This window comes from Dromaius novaehollandiae, chromosome 24 (assembly GCF_036370855.1).
Source record: "Dromaius novaehollandiae isolate bDroNov1 chromosome 24, bDroNov1.hap1, whole genome shotgun sequence".
Lineage (NCBI taxonomy): Eukaryota > Metazoa > Chordata > Aves > Casuariiformes > Dromaiidae > Dromaius > Dromaius novaehollandiae.
In genome coordinates, this window is record NC_088121.1 from 432,756 (window position 1) to 449,962 (window position 17,207).

At 47.0% G+C, this 17,207-nt stretch overlaps 1 protein-coding gene and 1 long non-coding RNA gene across 10 annotated transcripts in view; both read right to left on the minus strand.

Annotated features, from left to right (window-relative positions):
• Positions 1–14,253, minus strand: LOC135330717 (uncharacterized). Its single transcript, XR_010392774.1, has 3 exons — positions 12,597–14,253; positions 12,391–12,512; positions 1–8,284 (listed from the first exon to the last, which is right to left on the minus strand). It is a non-coding gene; the product is annotated as an uncharacterized LOC135330717 (long non-coding RNA).
• Positions 1–17,207, minus strand: part of CAMTA1 (calmodulin binding transcription activator 1) — a 435,941-nt gene that overhangs the window by 31,922 nt on the left and 386,812 nt on the right. The window lies entirely within an intron of this gene.

The window sequence follows — 17,207 nt, forward strand, 5'->3', positions numbered from 1 at the left end:
GAAGAAAGGCAGAATCAGGATATTTCCATGGAAAGCAAGCTCTGTTTTTGGCAGCCTACTGCAGAAAGCCACAAACGACAGTCCTGGAAATCATGCAAAAGATTTGCTCTACTTGGTAATGCATAGGAACAGAGCTGCCCTGCAGCATCCTGCCACTTTCAAAGTGCTGCTGCAGGAATTTGAAATCCTAGAAAATTGCTGTAAAGGAAAGAGAAGGAAAAATCGAAACCACAATCCCCCACGACAAATTTGACAAAGCTGGAGAGTTTGGAAAAACACAAATGAATTCTGGACATCCATCTGGGTGTCTGCATCCTACAGCAGCACACCCCCGTTTGCCAGGCAGAAGATGGATCCCTTCCACACCGCTAAAGTGAAGGCTATCCTACTACTTCTTCGCACTTCTTGCAAGTCAAATGCTCCTTTCAGACAGCTGGTGATCCACCTAAAACAGAACCATTGCGAGTAACAGATACAGAGGAGAGATTCCGACATGCCCCCTCCCCACCACTTCTTCCCTCCCCAGTTCCTGTACTTCCCTGTCAGAAGACCCTTCTCCCCAGGTGACTGCCTTCTAGTCGTACTGCCCTCTCAGATCTAAGCTGTTAAAAGTCACATTTTCCTTTACATCTCCCTTTGTGATTCTAGCTGTATCCACACAATAACGGATTGGGATAATGCAACTTCTTTGAAAACAGAAGTGAGAGTAAGCCCTAAGCAAACATAACCATTCAGAAAGGGTTTCAGTAGGATCACATCTGTCAAAATACTCTAGATTTTAGAGTCAAGTATTATCTAATCCCCCCACTTTTTTAGGAGACCTGAATTCAGCTTGGCTTGTCTCCCGAAACTGTGTAATAAAGGTACCTGGAGGAAAAAGACTGCTTTGCTTCCTTCTATGCTTGGGACAAGGAGCCTTTAAAGAGGTACTTGCTCCTTCCCAGATCTGACAGACTCCATTTCTTGGAAAACAACTTCAGCCAAGTGCCTGAAACAGGACTGCCTGAAATCACAGAGTATGGGCACTGATAACTCAGTAACATCCCTCTGAAAAGTAGTACAATCAGTGAGCCCTCTAGTCTCTGCAGAAGTTAGGAGGCAACGTTGTTTTTTTCTTCTCCTTGCACTGTAGTCTAGCGTTAAGAGCCTGAACTGTGAAGCAGAGATATTTAGATAGGCTAATAATAGGACACTGCTAAACCTGAGACTGTAGAGATAAACCCAGTCAATCCTTTTGTGTGCAGGCTGAGTCAATGCAGTTTGAGTGGCAGCAAACACTTTTTGTCTTGTGATCCCCAAGGAGAAGCTTCAGGCCGTTGATGTGAGGGCACCTGTGGGGTGGGAGGCCGGATGTCTGGAAGATCTTCCTGCATTAGCTACAGAGCCTAGGACACCCTCCACGGACATTACGTATCTCCATTACAACTGCAGGGATCAGAGATAATTTCTTCCTAATCCACACTAAATCATGCTACAGAATAATTTCTTGGATAGGGAGGATTCCATGCATCTTGCTATCATGCTAACAGTGAATATAATAAACTGCTGGGAAGACAGCCCTCATCCTGGCTGGTTTCTTGTACCCATGGACATGATGTGGTAGTGCAGAGCAGCAGTAACTCCAAAAACAAAGCCTGCTGACAGTAACGGGAATCTGTGCATGAAAATGAACTGATCAGGTTTTAAAAGAGAAAGTCTTCTCTGAGTAACCTGGTTTCATGCAGAGTCTTTCCTGGGATGTTGCAGGAGTACTTGCTCCTCAACAAGTTTGTTGCTTGCTTCCAGTAGTGCCATGGTGCATAAAGCTGGAGTAAAACTAAACATAGTCAACACTGAAGAACAGCTCCCACATGCTAGACCCACTGTGTTAGGTTCTCCTTGGACCAAACATCAGGCATCAACTATCTCACACTGACTGCACTGTTTCTGCAATGTACAATCATAGGAAGAACACTCACACCATTTAAAATGCAGCAAAACCTTTTTTACTTAACCATTTGTCAGGGAGATGGCAGCTGTTTCACCTGCTGACCTTCCGCTTGATAGACAAAGCATCCAACATACTACACCCAGGAAGACACAACTTGCGTTAGAGAGTATTAGAGACACATCAATCTCTTGGCATATGTGACCATGTGCAGAGCACTGACAAGAGACAGCTCAGGTCCACTGGCTACATGCATGCCCTCTCCCCCAAAAGCTGCCACGCTTTGACAGTGGGTGCAGAGCTCAGACAGCTCCTTCCCGGGCAGCTCCAAAGGGGCTGGAATTCAATATCCCACCCCAATTGCTCGAGACCTAGGGCAAAGGAGTGTGACCAGCTACCCACCTCTAGCCCCATTTCAGAGATGAACTCACTGCTGTCTTCTCTTGCCTAGTCCAAAACACTAACATTTATTATTAGTTCGTTATTAATAGTTCAGCTGTTCTGTTAACTGCAGAGCCTCTGGGAAAGCAGCTGACAGTTACATGAGGAAACAGCCTGTCATAAAGCAGAGGCAGTCTCAACGCCCTGTCTCAACTGCGGTCGGCACACAGCCCCAACAGAAGCTGTGTTTTCCCAGCGAGTCTTTGTTCCGGCAGTGCTGCAGTGTGCTGCAGTGCAGTCCATGTCACTGCCTCCTCCCTCCCCGTCACCATGCGGAGCACGTATGCTGCAGAGACCGACAGCGACCTGGCGTCACCAAGCCAACCCCTCCCACCACAAGCCCGTGTCAAACAGCCACGGCGACTCACCCAACGGGAGAAGCAGCCACGTCTGCCGCAGAGGCTAATGGCATATCAGTTTACACATTTAATGCCCTGTCTAGCTGGACTGCCAGCACTTTATTTTATTAGCAGCTAAGAGAAGGAACACACACCAGGTATCACATCTGAGTTTCCAATCACGACTGGAGGAAAGTTGCACCTTTTTAAAAATAAGAAGAAATTTATGTCAAACTGTTACTATAGGGCAATAAGCCCCAGGCTTTTATAATGCTTCCTTACTGCAGGGACTCGTTCCATGTAATTGTCAAAAGAGAATAATTATTCTGTACAGTCAGAAGCAGCAGGAGAAAATAATTCCAGTTAGGTACAAAATTACATTGTGAAGATTACTTTTTTTTTTCCTTCTTTTTTCTAACTGAAAGTGCTGTGGAACAGAAAGGGGGGACCCCACGCTTGTGTCAGTTTTCCAGACTCTTCTTTAAGGATGTAGCCTCTGTTGGCTTTAATGCGTGAGGCCCCCGTCTTTCCTGATGGAGCAGCTGACAACTGAGCACTTCCTGGACACTTCTCAGCAGAGGATCAAAGGTGCTAAAGGGGAGGCCTGTCAGTATCGCCATCCCCACGCGAGAACACGGAAACAAAGAAAGAGAAGACGGGAACTTTTCTCAGGAAACAGAAGACAATCTGAAACAGCATCCAGTCCTCCCAAGTATTCCTGTTCAGGCACTTGGACAGTGCTCCTGAGAAGTATTTAGGACAGGACTACCAGTCTGCCGGCAACACAAAGTATCTGTTTGACTTAACAGGCGTCCGAAGGACAGACACTAGAAACTCACTGCAGTCTTACACCCGTACCCTTCAGCACCTTACAAAAACACTGGTGTTTTTTATAGGTGGTTGCAAACTGCTGCTCAGTCTACAGGCAGGTCAGAGAGACGCTGGTAAAAAGGGAAGTGGAATTAAACATTCTGGAGCTCTAATTCTCCAGCATACAGTGAAGGGAGCAATGGAGCCTCTTCAGTGTCTAGCAGGTATTAGAAAGCTCCAAGCAGCAAACATGTTAAGCGGTGCACTGACAGAGAAAGTATCTCTACGCTGCCATTTTTCCATGTGATTAAACTTGCCATCTGAGCAGCTAAAACAAAGCCGTAACTGACAGAAATGGCAAAATTCTTCACATACGGTGTTTCTGTAATAAATTCCTTTGGCGTCACGTACACCAAAGTGTTCTCCTATGAAAACCCTAACTGCCAAAAAAGCATTGCTGTCAAAACCCAAACAACAAAACGAGACGAAAATGAAGCACAAATTAAAAAAGAAAAAGGTTGAAGTTATACAATTTCCCTTGCAATAATGAAGATATGTGCTATCAGGGTTATAGGGTTGAACATTGCAGGTATCGCCCTGAGAAGTCCAAGACCATTTTTCCCTTATTATCTTATATTTTGCTAGTCAAAGTCTTTTCTGTCTTCATCGCTTCAGGAGCTTGTGTAGACCACCTACTTGGCAGGCAACGAAGTTACAAGAACACAGCTTCCACGTTCTTATCTTCTATAGTCAACACAGGATCGGGTGACAAGCATGTCACAGGGCACTGCAGACAAAGACTCAACAGCATACAAATCAAGTTGTGAAAATCAGCTTTGCTTATGCTACATTATACGGGTAATCTAAACTGCTCACGCTTAGCACGATTTCTTGCACTGGAAACACCCTAACTCCCGAATGCAGCAAAGATGCATGTGGGTACAAGCATATCCACATGTTTAGGGATTTCTGTAAGGACTTTGCTTTTGCTAATCAAATTTCAGAATCTTTTGCGAGTCAAACCTGAGTTTTTCTGTTACTGATACATTTGAAGAGACATTATAATACTGTTTAAGAAACAACAGTTGACACATTCTTTAAAGATGCTCTCTCACTATTGCTGACACTCCTCAAAAAAACCCCCAATAAAACAATAAAAACAAACAAACAAAATCCCGGTGTTCTCTCCATGCCTTCTGTCAGTGACATCTGTGCCTTAACCAAGTTCTCTTTTGTCACATACTTCCATCTGTTTCAACACCCTTCTTTTAGACCTAGGGCAGGATACAAAGTCCTGTACATGTTTTGTCAGTGTGGAATAATTTGAAATCTAAACTTCACAGGCTTTGTGGGCTTCCAAAACCATTCTTAAAGGCTGCCTCCACCAAAGATGGTGAAAACAACTATATTTCTGTATCTCTGAGATGCCTCATAACCAACAGAAAACATTCTGGACCTTTTATCTTTTCTGGAAATCCTTCTTTTTCAAATTTAACATAAAAATCATTCAAAATGATCTCTCGCCATTATTCCTTAACGTTACAGAAAGAGTGGTGGCTCTAGCCAGCAAGGGCCTATTCCATGGAGAGACTGAACTAAAGCAAAGGAAGAGAAAGTCTGGTCTTACAGAAGTTTTCCACAAGCAACTGCTTTGATCTGATGGAAATTTTGAAGCTTTTGAGATCCGAAGGGGCTACCTGAAGGAGCTCCACACATGCATCAACTCATGCATTTCACTCCTTTCCCCTGTGCATTCTGTGAAACTCCGTAGTCCCCAAATGCAACCCTTTGGATCATGTATTAACTTAGGGGATCTATTCCACCACTCACAAGCCCATTTTTACTTCTCCTGTCTTTAGTGGGAATTCTAAGGCATTCAGCCCTCACAAGGCTGAGCTTTTCACAGGGGAGTGACAAGTTAGTCCATGGACTCAAAAGCAAACTTAGGAAATGCAGAAAAACTCTTTGTGGTGATATTTCTTGGCAGGGTCCATAAGAAAAGAAAAGAAAACTTTTTTTTTTCCCCAGAGCTGTGTCAGGGCTGGGCCATTCCACAGTGCAAAGAGTCTGAAAGGAACTTAACTCTTTCAGCAGGGAGAGAATGGGAAGAGCTGCTTGACCAGATTTTGACCTGTACTAAGAAATTAGTTTGAATCCAGAGAAATCAAATCTCTTTTTCATTTCCCTAAAATCTGAACCATCCTTTGAATCTAGAATGAGCTTCTTTGTAATGTGTGTTCACAGGAAGCTTACTACTAATTACAGTAATTACAGCAAGTTACGAATAAAATACTTCTGGAGATGCAAAACTACTCCAGCAGAAGTCTTTTAAGAATGAATGATTATTTACATCAGTTAGCATTTTACAGAGCTACGGAGGGTATATGTGCAATGCTGACACCGAGTGAACCAGGATAGGGATCTCTGTTAGTTTCTTTTGGCAGGACTGGTTTAAACTGTTTGACGGTGGGTTTTTTTAAGCACAGATCACTTTACTGATTAATGTAGAGCAGACCTGTACAAACAACTCTACTAGCCACCACAGGAGATACAGGGAATGGGAAATGGAACGAACAGAGGAATTAGAGGGAGCGGTTCTTTTAACTCCAGTTTTACCCCCAGAGAAAGGTGGCATGGAACCACACCTCCGCTTTCTCCTCTAGTGTCCTTCAGTGAAGCAGATCAGAAATTCCCCAGTAAAAACCTAAACAGATTTAATTTAAACTACATATAATTTTGCTTGTGATTGTAAAAGCACTTTTACTGGGAAACTTACAGTGCCTGCTAAGAGCTTGTGACAACTCCTTACTACAGTATGCAGCACTTCAAAATACTTCCTCATCTTTTTTCCCCCATGCAAGCAGGTAACAGTTACTACAGGAAACATGCATGATTATATACTGGATGCGACTGCTCACGGACACACAAGTTCAGTTAAAAATCAGATTTACAGAGAAGTATGTGACTGCGACTTGTTTGCTTTTGTTACAAGAGGAGCTACTGGAACGAATAATGTCATGTTCTCTGCTTAATGTCTCTGCCGCTGAAGAAAGCCCCAACTTCAGAAAACGTTACAAAAACCGATCACAGCTTCTGTTTATACAGTAACAACTACACAACACTGTGCACAAATTAAGATGCAGGTAAAACTCTCCGTGAAGGGAACCTGGATAACAGGAAACAATGGAACATCTTAAGGGAATGAAATAATTTAACACCCAGAAAATATACGGGGAACTTTATGGATCACTCTCTGTTCCGCAGCTCTCCTGAGAGCGCGCGTAACCTGAAGATCACGGGTTACTGGTAACCGGGAATAGGTCACAGCAGCTCTCCTCAGGGACGTACAAACACATGAACATGCCCCATTCACACCGGGATGTATTCCCCCGTTCTGGGGAGCACAGAGCTCGCAGGCATGTTATCTCAAACTTTCTCTGCTTCCCAAAGACAAGAAGTGTTTTAAGGCGCATGTGGGTTCCTGTCAGGCCAGGCTGTTTTCCCCCATCATAGTGATATTTTGGAGGCCACTGGGTCAGGTGGGCACGTCCCACCCAAAGCAAAGCTCTAAGACATATAGTGCACTGAGACCAAAAAAATAAATAAAAAAAAAAAAAGAATCAGCTCCCTACCACAGCATCTAATTCTAAAGGTCTGAGAATAGTTCCTGAACAACAGACCTGGTGGCAGTTTTCCACAGTGAGAAACATCAGGAGAATGACCGATACAACGACCGATTCAGCGTATGTCACACATTACCTTCTTCTGCAAGCCCCTGCTGCCCCTGGGACCAGAGCCCTTACAAATGAGGAAAGGGACTCTTGCAGAAGACACACCAGAGCCTGTGTGTTCAGACAAGGAACTTTCAGAGCTTTATCGGGGTGTCTTCTACTTGTTCTTCAGTGCATGAAAACTGGCTGAAAGGTACACGAGGATCCCACTGCTCTTCTGATCTGAGCCCATCTAGAAAGACCTACCCTGCAATGTAATCCTGGAGCACTTCAGAACGACTTACAAGCTCCTAACACCATTAACTTACTTGCCTTCCTTAAGAAGAAAGTAATTACACAGGTACAAGGGGGAGTCTGAAAAATCAACTGAAAAATAATAGCTTTCAATCTTTTTCTCACAGCACCTGAACAGCCATATAGTAAGTTGTCTGCCCTAACTTTCCTGCAAAACTACCAAAGGACACTCTACATTCAATCAGCATGCCCGGCTCCGTAATTTTGGGAAATCTGGCAAAAGAAATGCATTTCATAATCAGAATTTCATCAGAAATGTCTTGTCTGGCAGAATCCAAAACGGTCACATCGGCTCCGCTCAAGCAGACTGGCAGAGACTGTGGCAGTAGCAGCTGCTGGCTGACCCCAGAACTGGAGTAACCTCGGCTGCCCCGTTCGCTCTGCCGTTCGGTCGCGTGATGCTACCTGTGGGAGACAAGACACTCAGCTTTCACTTCCAACAAGGACAGTCACCACTCTAAATGGTATGGGGAAAACAAGCACCAAGTTTGGGGGAAATGCCCATGCTGCAGAACTCATTTACACCTCAAACGTTTCACATACCACCTTTGACAGCTCGCTTCTACGCAGCCCTCCCCATCTTCTAAACACACGCTCCAAAGACACTGCGTTACTTCACACACGGCGCGCTCTTCTCTGAGCTACGCGAGGCGGCAACAGCATTGTTCCTGTTCTGGGGGCACCGGCTCAAATCACCACCCTTCACTCACACAGTGGTGCTCACTCTCCAGCAGTCCTATGTCCTGAGGAAACGTAGTAAATGACATGTTAGCAAAGACGGAGTAAAGCAGCATGCTCAGCTCCTGTGCTTAAGTCTGCATGGCCCGGTGACCACCCGCAACTCCACTACTGGTGCTGTCACGTAGAACTTTTCTAGGCTATACAGTTACCCAAGTCCTGAACAAAAGACAAAGTTATCATCTAAGCCAGTACCACCTACTGCTCTTCAGAAGCCTGCACTTCAGTAACGGGCATCTAACATCTTCTACTTAAATCTTTCGCATCGTCCAAGTGGGGCTGAGACAGTTTTTCTGCTGCCAAAAGAAACAGGTACGTTCAGGTAGGGCAATTTCACTTCACAATATTCTGGCCACTGCAGTGACACTTAACAGAACGGCAGAAAAAGAAGTACTTCCAGGGGGAGAAAAAATACTACTAAATTTGAACGAGTTCTAGTATGCAATTCTGACAGTCTATAGCATTTGGACACGACAAACTAGGCACCCGGGCCAACTATCTCTAGCTACAGTTACTTCTAAACTTCCCAAGCTTCACTCTTGAAAAAACAGTCCAGGAGGTGATCAAGGGAAATTCCTCAATAAGAGTAACTAGGGAAAATATTGTCAACTGGTCGAGAAGAAACTTTGTGATGGATGGGACTTCACGAGAATACAATTTTCTCTAAAACATTTCCACTGAGGTCGGCTTTTAAAACCACCCAACCAACAAGCCAGAATTACTAGCCAGATACGCATCTGGTTAGAACCCAGAGGATCACTGAGTGGACACATGGGCCTTCCTGGGTTTTATTCATTGATACTTGTAAGCAAGTATGACATTAATAAATAGGGAAAATCTTCAACTCTTTCCTGCTCTTTCCTCCTCCTGCAATCTAACCCTCAAGAACCTGAAGTTTAATACAACTCGTTGCCACTCTGCTGCAAGGTCCATCAGTAACAAATGCTCTTTCTTCACTCTACCTCTCGGTTGCCGCTGAACAGCTTGCTTGGGAAGGCGTCGGCCCGGCTTGTGAAGGAGGCCCCCCTCCCGCACAGCTTCATCACAGATACTAATGCTGACTGGTGGCTGAGCGCTCACTACCTGCTGCAGAAGCCACAGGCTGCAGCAAACCCTGCTGTTAGCAGGTGCCCTTGCCAGGGCTACAGCACACTTGTCACAGAGCTACCAGGCTACTTGCAGGATGCACAGTCTGTTACCTAAAACGCCTACGATGATGCAGATTTTGAGGTAAAAGAATATAGTATATGGTATATAGAGTACAGTAGCAAGTAAGAAGACCTCCTCTGCCTGACAGGAAAAGTTAAAGAAATTATCATAAAGAGTTGCTTTTCTAATCAGTGCACACTGCTTTATTAGACACGTCTGTTCTCCTCTGAAATCTCTGTATTACATTTCCAGCAGGATCTCTCCTTTCTTTCCTTCTTCTGCCAAAATAGCTTCAACCATTAAGAAACTTTGGCTGTACCACCCCTAACATGGCAGCACAGTCAGAACTACTACAGAGGAGAGAGATATCGCTTCACTGGGAGAAAAAAATTTAAAGCAATCCTTAGCAGCCAGTAGTGTCTATACCACTTGCTTTCTCTTGCATTCTCATCTGCAAGGCTGCTTTTCCACCACACCGTGCAAGCTGAACAACAGACGGTATTTGAGCAGGAGGACTAACAACGGAAGTCAGCGATCTCTCCTGCATATTCCATTGGGGCAGTATCTGCCCAGGCTGGAATTATTGTTGGTGGTTGTCTACCACTCAGTTGACAGTGTTTGGTTCTGTGACATCTGCATATGTCCCCAAGTACCAAGTTTAAGTACTGAGAGTTAAGAATCCACTCTGGATCAATCACTGGCCCCCCAGCACGTGCAGTTTCTTTAACGGCAGTTTCTATATTACAACATTAGCTGTACGAAAAGACGCAGACTGAGTCTAGCAAGTGCAACAGCTGAGCATGACTAAGACCATTCCACAGCGCAACTGCACCGTAAAAAAAATGCAGTGCAAAGACATTTTTCTGTTTTCCAGAGCACGTCAGACATACCAGACTCTCTCATCCAATACAAGCTGTAGGCGAGGATGGAAACAGTCTAGGACACTTCATTACTGTGAGTGCCAGTGCTCTGTTCCTATTTTACAAATAATCTGTCACTTGCTTATAAAGTCCTGCTCAGTCCTTCTATACAGTAAAAACCCTGAACACCTTCCATAACACAGTGTCAATTTGATGCGGTTCAGTACTTATTTCTGAAGAGCTGTCGCTGCAGAAACAAATATTTCTGAAAATAAACTTCAGTAGCAGTCTTGGCACATCTTACAAAAAGGTCTGTTAAACAGTAAGAGATTATAGACTATGGTCTCTAGCAGCAAATTAAAACACTTAAAATTTCTACTTAATATTTGAAGACATATGCACATCTCTGCTAGTGAGGTAGAACACCTCCCAAGCATCTTGATTAGTGAGAAATGCCACAACTACTGAGGCACAAAATGAGGAAAACACTGCATTTATACCCTGAGCCTAAGGGATAGCTAGCTAAAGAAGGCCTATGCTTTAACAGAAGAAATAAATACTACCAGGTATTGGCACGAATGCTGAAATAATCAAGACTTGCATATATAATCTTTATCGTTCTTTTTAAGCAATATACAACCATTGTCATTGTTTGCACCTACCAGTAACATTTTTCCTTACTTTTCCCCATGCTGCAGGACTTCAGCTATGGATCCCATGCCACCTGGGGATTACCCTGTTCCACCCTCCCATCCCCAGCAGCCAATACTCCCCCCAAAGATGGTACTTTCCTCTTCTTTCGTTTTAATCTAAAGAAGAGGAGAAGGAGGTGAGATGGGATGAGTTTCTCCCCAGGTGGTAGTCTTTACACCAACAGGGATAATGTTCTGCTTTTTCTTCAGACTTCTCTTCCCTTAAGCTCGGGGACAGTGAGATTTTCACAGTGTCCAGGAACAGCTACTTCAGCAAACTGTGGAAGATTTTAGAGATGCCAGGTGAACTCAGGGTATTAAAAGAAGGTCACAGTGCTAAAGATGTTACTGCCTGCGCTAGTCAGTATTTTGTATAAAAACAGCTGCTTGTCTGGAGTCACCCTGCACATCTCAGCTCAGAAATTTGCTGTGCTTTCCTGTAAGTGCCTACACTATGAAAGACATGGTTTTACATACATGCAAAAAGCAAGTCTAAGGGGGCATGCTGCTCTGCTGCTCACCGGCACTGTGCTACCCACCGCTCACGGAGATTCCTCCAAGAGGAACACCCTGAAGGAGCTGCAGGCAGCAAAAGCACCTCATGGGACTCTAGGTGCTATGGTACTGTAAATCAAGTAAAAAAAATTGACCTCAGTTTTCACTCATAAAAAAATGAAAACTCAGGAAAAAGTTTTCACCCACACATCACCAGACTGAGGGACAAAATAAAATAAAATGATATCCATTTGCTGCAAAATTAGATATACTGCAAGGTACAAAAAAATGTGAAATACTAGATTAGTCAGCAGAGGAGACTGAGATCTCCTTCACTGGAAGTTTTCAAGAAGTCAGACACCAGTCAGGCGTGGTCCATGTATATTTATACCATCTCTAGACTGGGAGTGGCCTACGTGATCTCCTGAAGTCCCCTTTCTAGTCCTACTCTTTTTGATGAAGTGCCCTGCAAAGAAAGTTTTGCAATAACCTGGCACAGAACCGGCATGTGCTTAAAGTATTCCTAAATTCCTCAGGAAAGGCTTGGGCTACTTCCCTCATCATACACTGTACCAACTAAATTATGAAATTACGAACTAGAGGCATTGTTACAATACCATCATTTCTTCTGTGTGCATGCTGCTACAATGAAAGTGCCCTCAAAACACTCAGTCTGCATTATAACATCACCTTGGAAGGTTTGGGGACCAACAAGGGAGGCTAAGTAGATGGAAACACAGCAAAGTCCCACAGCTGGGGACACAGGGAGAGGAAGGAGGAGGAACAGCAGGCTTAGAAAGGTGTGCATTCACATCCTAAGTACAGCAGAGTGAGGGACAGCACAGAAGCAACTTGGGGATATACAGACTTAAACGCAAACAAGTGTTGCATTATATATCATCCTGCAGTACTTACTGGAAGGAGTACTTCATCGCGTTTGCGCATCTGCCTGCAAAGGGTGGAGGACCTGGACCCCTTTGTACCGCTGCCTGCCTCAAGGCAAATAAGCTGACACCATCCAGGATTAGAGGACTGACCTGAGAGTTTACAAAGGCATCAGTGGAGCTCCAGCCGGCATCCCGTACAGCTCCCTGCAGCAGGGGCAGATACAGCAGGCTCACCCCGAGATCCGGTCGTTGTCTTCTGCATTCTCAGAGCCAGCTGGAGTTCCGCTGTCTTACTGCAGCTCAGGCTGGAGTCTCAGCTGTGCCTTCTCCCGTACTTCTGTGACGGCACTAGATAGACTAGTGCTCAGCAGCATGTTTCAAAAAAAAAAAAAAACCAAAAACCGAAACCCCACCAGAAGACGATGCTGAGACACGAAGCATGCCTGTTCAGCAGCCAGGAGCCAGGCGCTATACAGAAACTGCCCACAAGCTGGAGTCAAAGGACAACATGCAGATGCACAGCAGCATTTACCTGGCCAGACTAAGACCAGGACACCCGCAAGAACGCTGACCAGCGGCTGACTCGGAGACAGCCAGGCAGCGTGGTCCAGCACTTAGACGACTCTGAAGATGCTTAAATCGTTTTGTATAAATACAGAGCACACCTCTTCTGCCGAGGGTGAGTGGTTCCCACACCTCACCAAAACCAGGCTGAATACTGTCTCAGAACTTCAGATGACTCAACTGTGACTGTTTTTTGCCTTAACGGTAAATAATTTATTTGAAGTTGCAAGTGAGTCCACAAAACAAAACAAAATATATAATCAAAAAAAGAGTAATGATAAAAAAATTGTGGCAGAAGAGCCTTCTAGGGGAGGTGACCATACGAACTGCTTAAAACCAGCAGAGTCAGAAGCAGGTTACTGGTCTGTTAGGCACTGGCAACATCCTCCACGCCCTGTCCACGGTTTTAGCAAACGTTCACAGTTTCGTACCGAAGCGTGTGACGGCGACTGCTCTGGTGCACGCTCTGAACAGATCCCGGACGTCCAGGGCTGCATCCAAACGCCCCTCTCCTAGCTCTCAAACGCCCCGGCAGCCAGCGAGGAACCCAGCGCCAGGACCACCATCCAAAGCCGACGCTGCGCTGGGGACCGGGCGGCGCCACCTTGTCTCGTCGGGCGCAGAGCCCCCCGGCTCCGAGGCGGGGCCCGGACTCGGGCCCTCGGGAGCTTCAGCCCCGCCGGCCGGCGGCGCCCCGAGAGCAGGGCGGCTCCTCCGCGCGCTGCCTCCCCGTCGCCGGCCGCGGCGCTCCCGAGCGAAGGGGCCGCGCTCCGCTCCGCTCCGCTCCGCGCCGGGCTGCGGCGGCCAACGACAGGGGCCCGCGCGCTCCGCCGCTCAGCGCGCGCCTCCCGCGGCCCCGCGGGCGGCCCCCTGCGGCGGCGGCGCTGGCGAGGGCGAGGGCGAGGGCGCGCCCGGCCGCCCGCCGCCGCCCGCCCTGCTCGGGCACGGCGGCGCCGGCAATACTTGCCCCATCCAACGGTCGCCGCTCCTCCGGCGGCGGCCGGCCGGCCCCGCGCAGCACCGAGCGGCCGAGGGGAGGCCCGCGCCGCGGCTCCCGCGCGGCGCTCGGACCGTCCCCTCCCCGCCCCGCCCCGCCCCGCCCCTCCCCGCCGCACGTCGCTACGGCGCGGGGGCCCGCGGTCCCGGGCAGCCGGGCGCGGTCCCGGGCGCCCTCTCGACCGGCGGCGGGAGGCGGCGGCGGCCGACACCTTCCATTGTCCGGCGGGCGCGGCGCGGCAGGGAACGGCGCGGCAGGGAACGGCGCGGCACAGCGTGGCCGGGCGGGCCCCGCCCCCACTCCGCTCCGCTCCGCGACGGCAGCCCGGGCCGCCCCCCCGGCCGCCCCCCCGCCCGCGGCGACACGTGAGCAGCGCGGCCAGCCGCGAGCCCGGGCGGTGACATCACCGGCCCCCATTGGCGGCTGCCGCGGTGTTTACAGCCCGCGCGAGCCAATCGGCGGCCCCGCCCTGCCTGCGGTGCGAACCGCGCTCCCCATGGCAACGGCGCGCGCCCGCAGTGCAGCGCCGCAGCAGCGCCCGGCCCGCCGCGGGCCCCCCCACGGCCCCCCCCACCTCCCCCCGCCCCGCGCGGCTCCCCTGCCCCGGCCAGCGCGCAGCGGAGCGGGGGCGCGGCGCAACCAGCAGCGCGGGGCCCCCCGCTCCCCCGGGGCTGCTCCACGCATTCTAACGAGCGGCCTTCTCGCGGCTTCGCCAAGAGGTGAACGTGGAGGAACCCTAACGAATGCGAAGGCCGGAAGACGGGAAAGTGCAGCTCTCCCGCTGAAAGGCTCCAGGCCTGGGCGTACAAGATCTGGCAAAATCTCATGGGCAGTAGAAAGAGTAATTGTGATTTTTAGGCTTTGTTGCATTATGTTCTCCCTACAGCACAAGAAAGGGCACCTGGAGAACAAGCTCCTCGGAGCCCACACATGCATCTCTCCGGCCTCACTCTTGCCCCTTGCTCTTAGCTAGGCTTCTCGCGGGACACGTTACAGGATGCCGACGGCATCCTCGGGTGCGCCATTTTCTGAACCGTAAAGCGCTGAACAGATCTGGTCGTACATAAATAAGAACAAGCTAGAAAACTGGCCATCACTGCTCCTCTTTCTAGAGAAAATTGAGTTTCAGGGCCACCGCAGAAAGACCAGGCTGCTCTGCAAGATGGACACGGTAGGAATGTAGCTCTGCCACTGTGCAGTGTGAGGGAACAAATCTCTTTTGTTCTCTCCACAGCTGCGTCATCCAGTCCCTCAGATGCTGCTTATGGAAAGGATGATTCACTGTGTGTTTGCAGGTCCCCCCAGACCTCCAGCAGCACAGATTTTTTGTGCTTATGGAATTGTTAATAGGATGCACCAAAGCAAGCAGAGGAGATCACTCAGCTGAACCAAGCCTGTGACTAAAAAGAAGGTTGTTTCAGTCTCACAAGCAGCAGCAAGTTGTTTTGTCTTCAAATATGTAATAGGAACACTTTTTTGTCAGAACTTGCAAAGAACTTGCAAAATGGCTTTATTCCTAAGTCTGCACTCTGGAATACGGCATTAAAATTAGAGGAAGTGATAGAGAAATTCTTCTGTTACTGCAACCTTAATGTTGCGGTCATGGGCCAAGATCCCGCTGCATTTGAGACTGAAAAAACAATCCAAAGGGTGTTAAGCCAGCTTATGGAGTAAAAACGATGTAATATTCTTTGCTTCACAGAAGGGTAAGAAAATCATGACAGAAATAGACAGTTCTGAACTCTTCTTCAATCAGTTCCACATCCAATACCACTAACTGCTTATATTTCTATGCTAGGTGGTGACCTAAGGTGAGGCTTATTAGCTTCTCTAGTGTTGTGACTTCTCTATGTCTTCTCCTCTTCCTGCAAAATACCGGTTGGCAATAAAACTTTTCCTAGAAAGCCTGTATTTGTTAGCACCAGCAGAGAACTTTCAGAATCCTTAGTGTACACAGCGCTTCTGAACAAATTTCCAAGAGGAAATACCTGAGCCACAAACTATTAAGCCCACTGAAAAAAAATCCTTCAGTGTCACACTGTCTACAGAAATTCTGGGATTTGCAACCTCTTCTCTAAATCCTAAAAGCAGAAACGATAGTAAGCATCTTGCTTTTGAAGCTCACACCGTACTCAACTTCTTATCCTGCTTTTCTAGACTTCTTTCCCTCTAGCACAGACTGTTTCCAATAGTTTTTTGGAAGTAAGAATGAATTTACAGATATTTATGAAAACACTTCTATAAATCTGTATTTACAGAACATGCTGAAGTAAAAGAGAATGATTCAGAAACAGGACATCAAAATACTTGTGTCACTTTCAAACAACCAAGTTCTAACATGCAATCCTGTTCATCTCTGTACACACACAACAAACAATAATTTTAATAATAGCTCTAATAAGAAAAATTTGCAGAGCTAGTAAAAGTTAGTATCTTCTCTATATAGTTAAATTCGCACAAAAAATTCCAGAGAATATCACATGCAGTACATTACTTAATCCAAAAAAGGAACTGCAGATGCCTGCAAAGATTCATCTAAGCACTGAAGCATGTTTTAGTCATCAGTCTCAGAAAAAACACAGACTTTCCAGGGGAAATCTAATGTCTGACCATGAAGTCAGACTAACTGAAAAGACAACATCCGGGTCACAAACTTAAATACTCCTTGCCTCAACTCAATCATAATATAGCCAAAATAGAAAAAAAAAAAAGATAGTTTGCAAAATGCAGTAGAAGCGTTAAAAGACAGGTTTCCTAAAATAACTGTCATAGAACATTCTGTCCTTAATGATCATGTATAAAATGAGAAAACACAGGTCTCAGCAGGAATATAAACAAAACAAAGCATTCATACTGACTATTGCATTTTCAGAGTAAAAGCAGAGAAAAGAGAAGAATGAATAGAAACATTTACAGTTTGCTGTGCAGCTCCTAGTAAGGAACAAGATACCGACACACTGCACCAACCTGCACACGTCCCAGCGTGATGCCCCACAGCTCCATAACACAACAAGAAGTTCAGTCCTCTTCCCGAAGAGGACCCAAGTACATAATCTTTTATGGTAAAATCCAAAATGTTAAGTCAGATTTGCATCTACCCAGGTGAAGAGAGGAGTAACTGTTCCAGTCAGAAAGCAACTGCTCATTTCCGTGCCGGTCAGAGAGGCAGCAAGAGGTCTGTGTCAAACCCAAAGCCTGCTGGGCAGCAGACACCCAGAATCTGACCGGAGCATAAACGCGATTCTTCAGGAGCGTGAACAGCAAGCTGGGAAGACATGAATGTG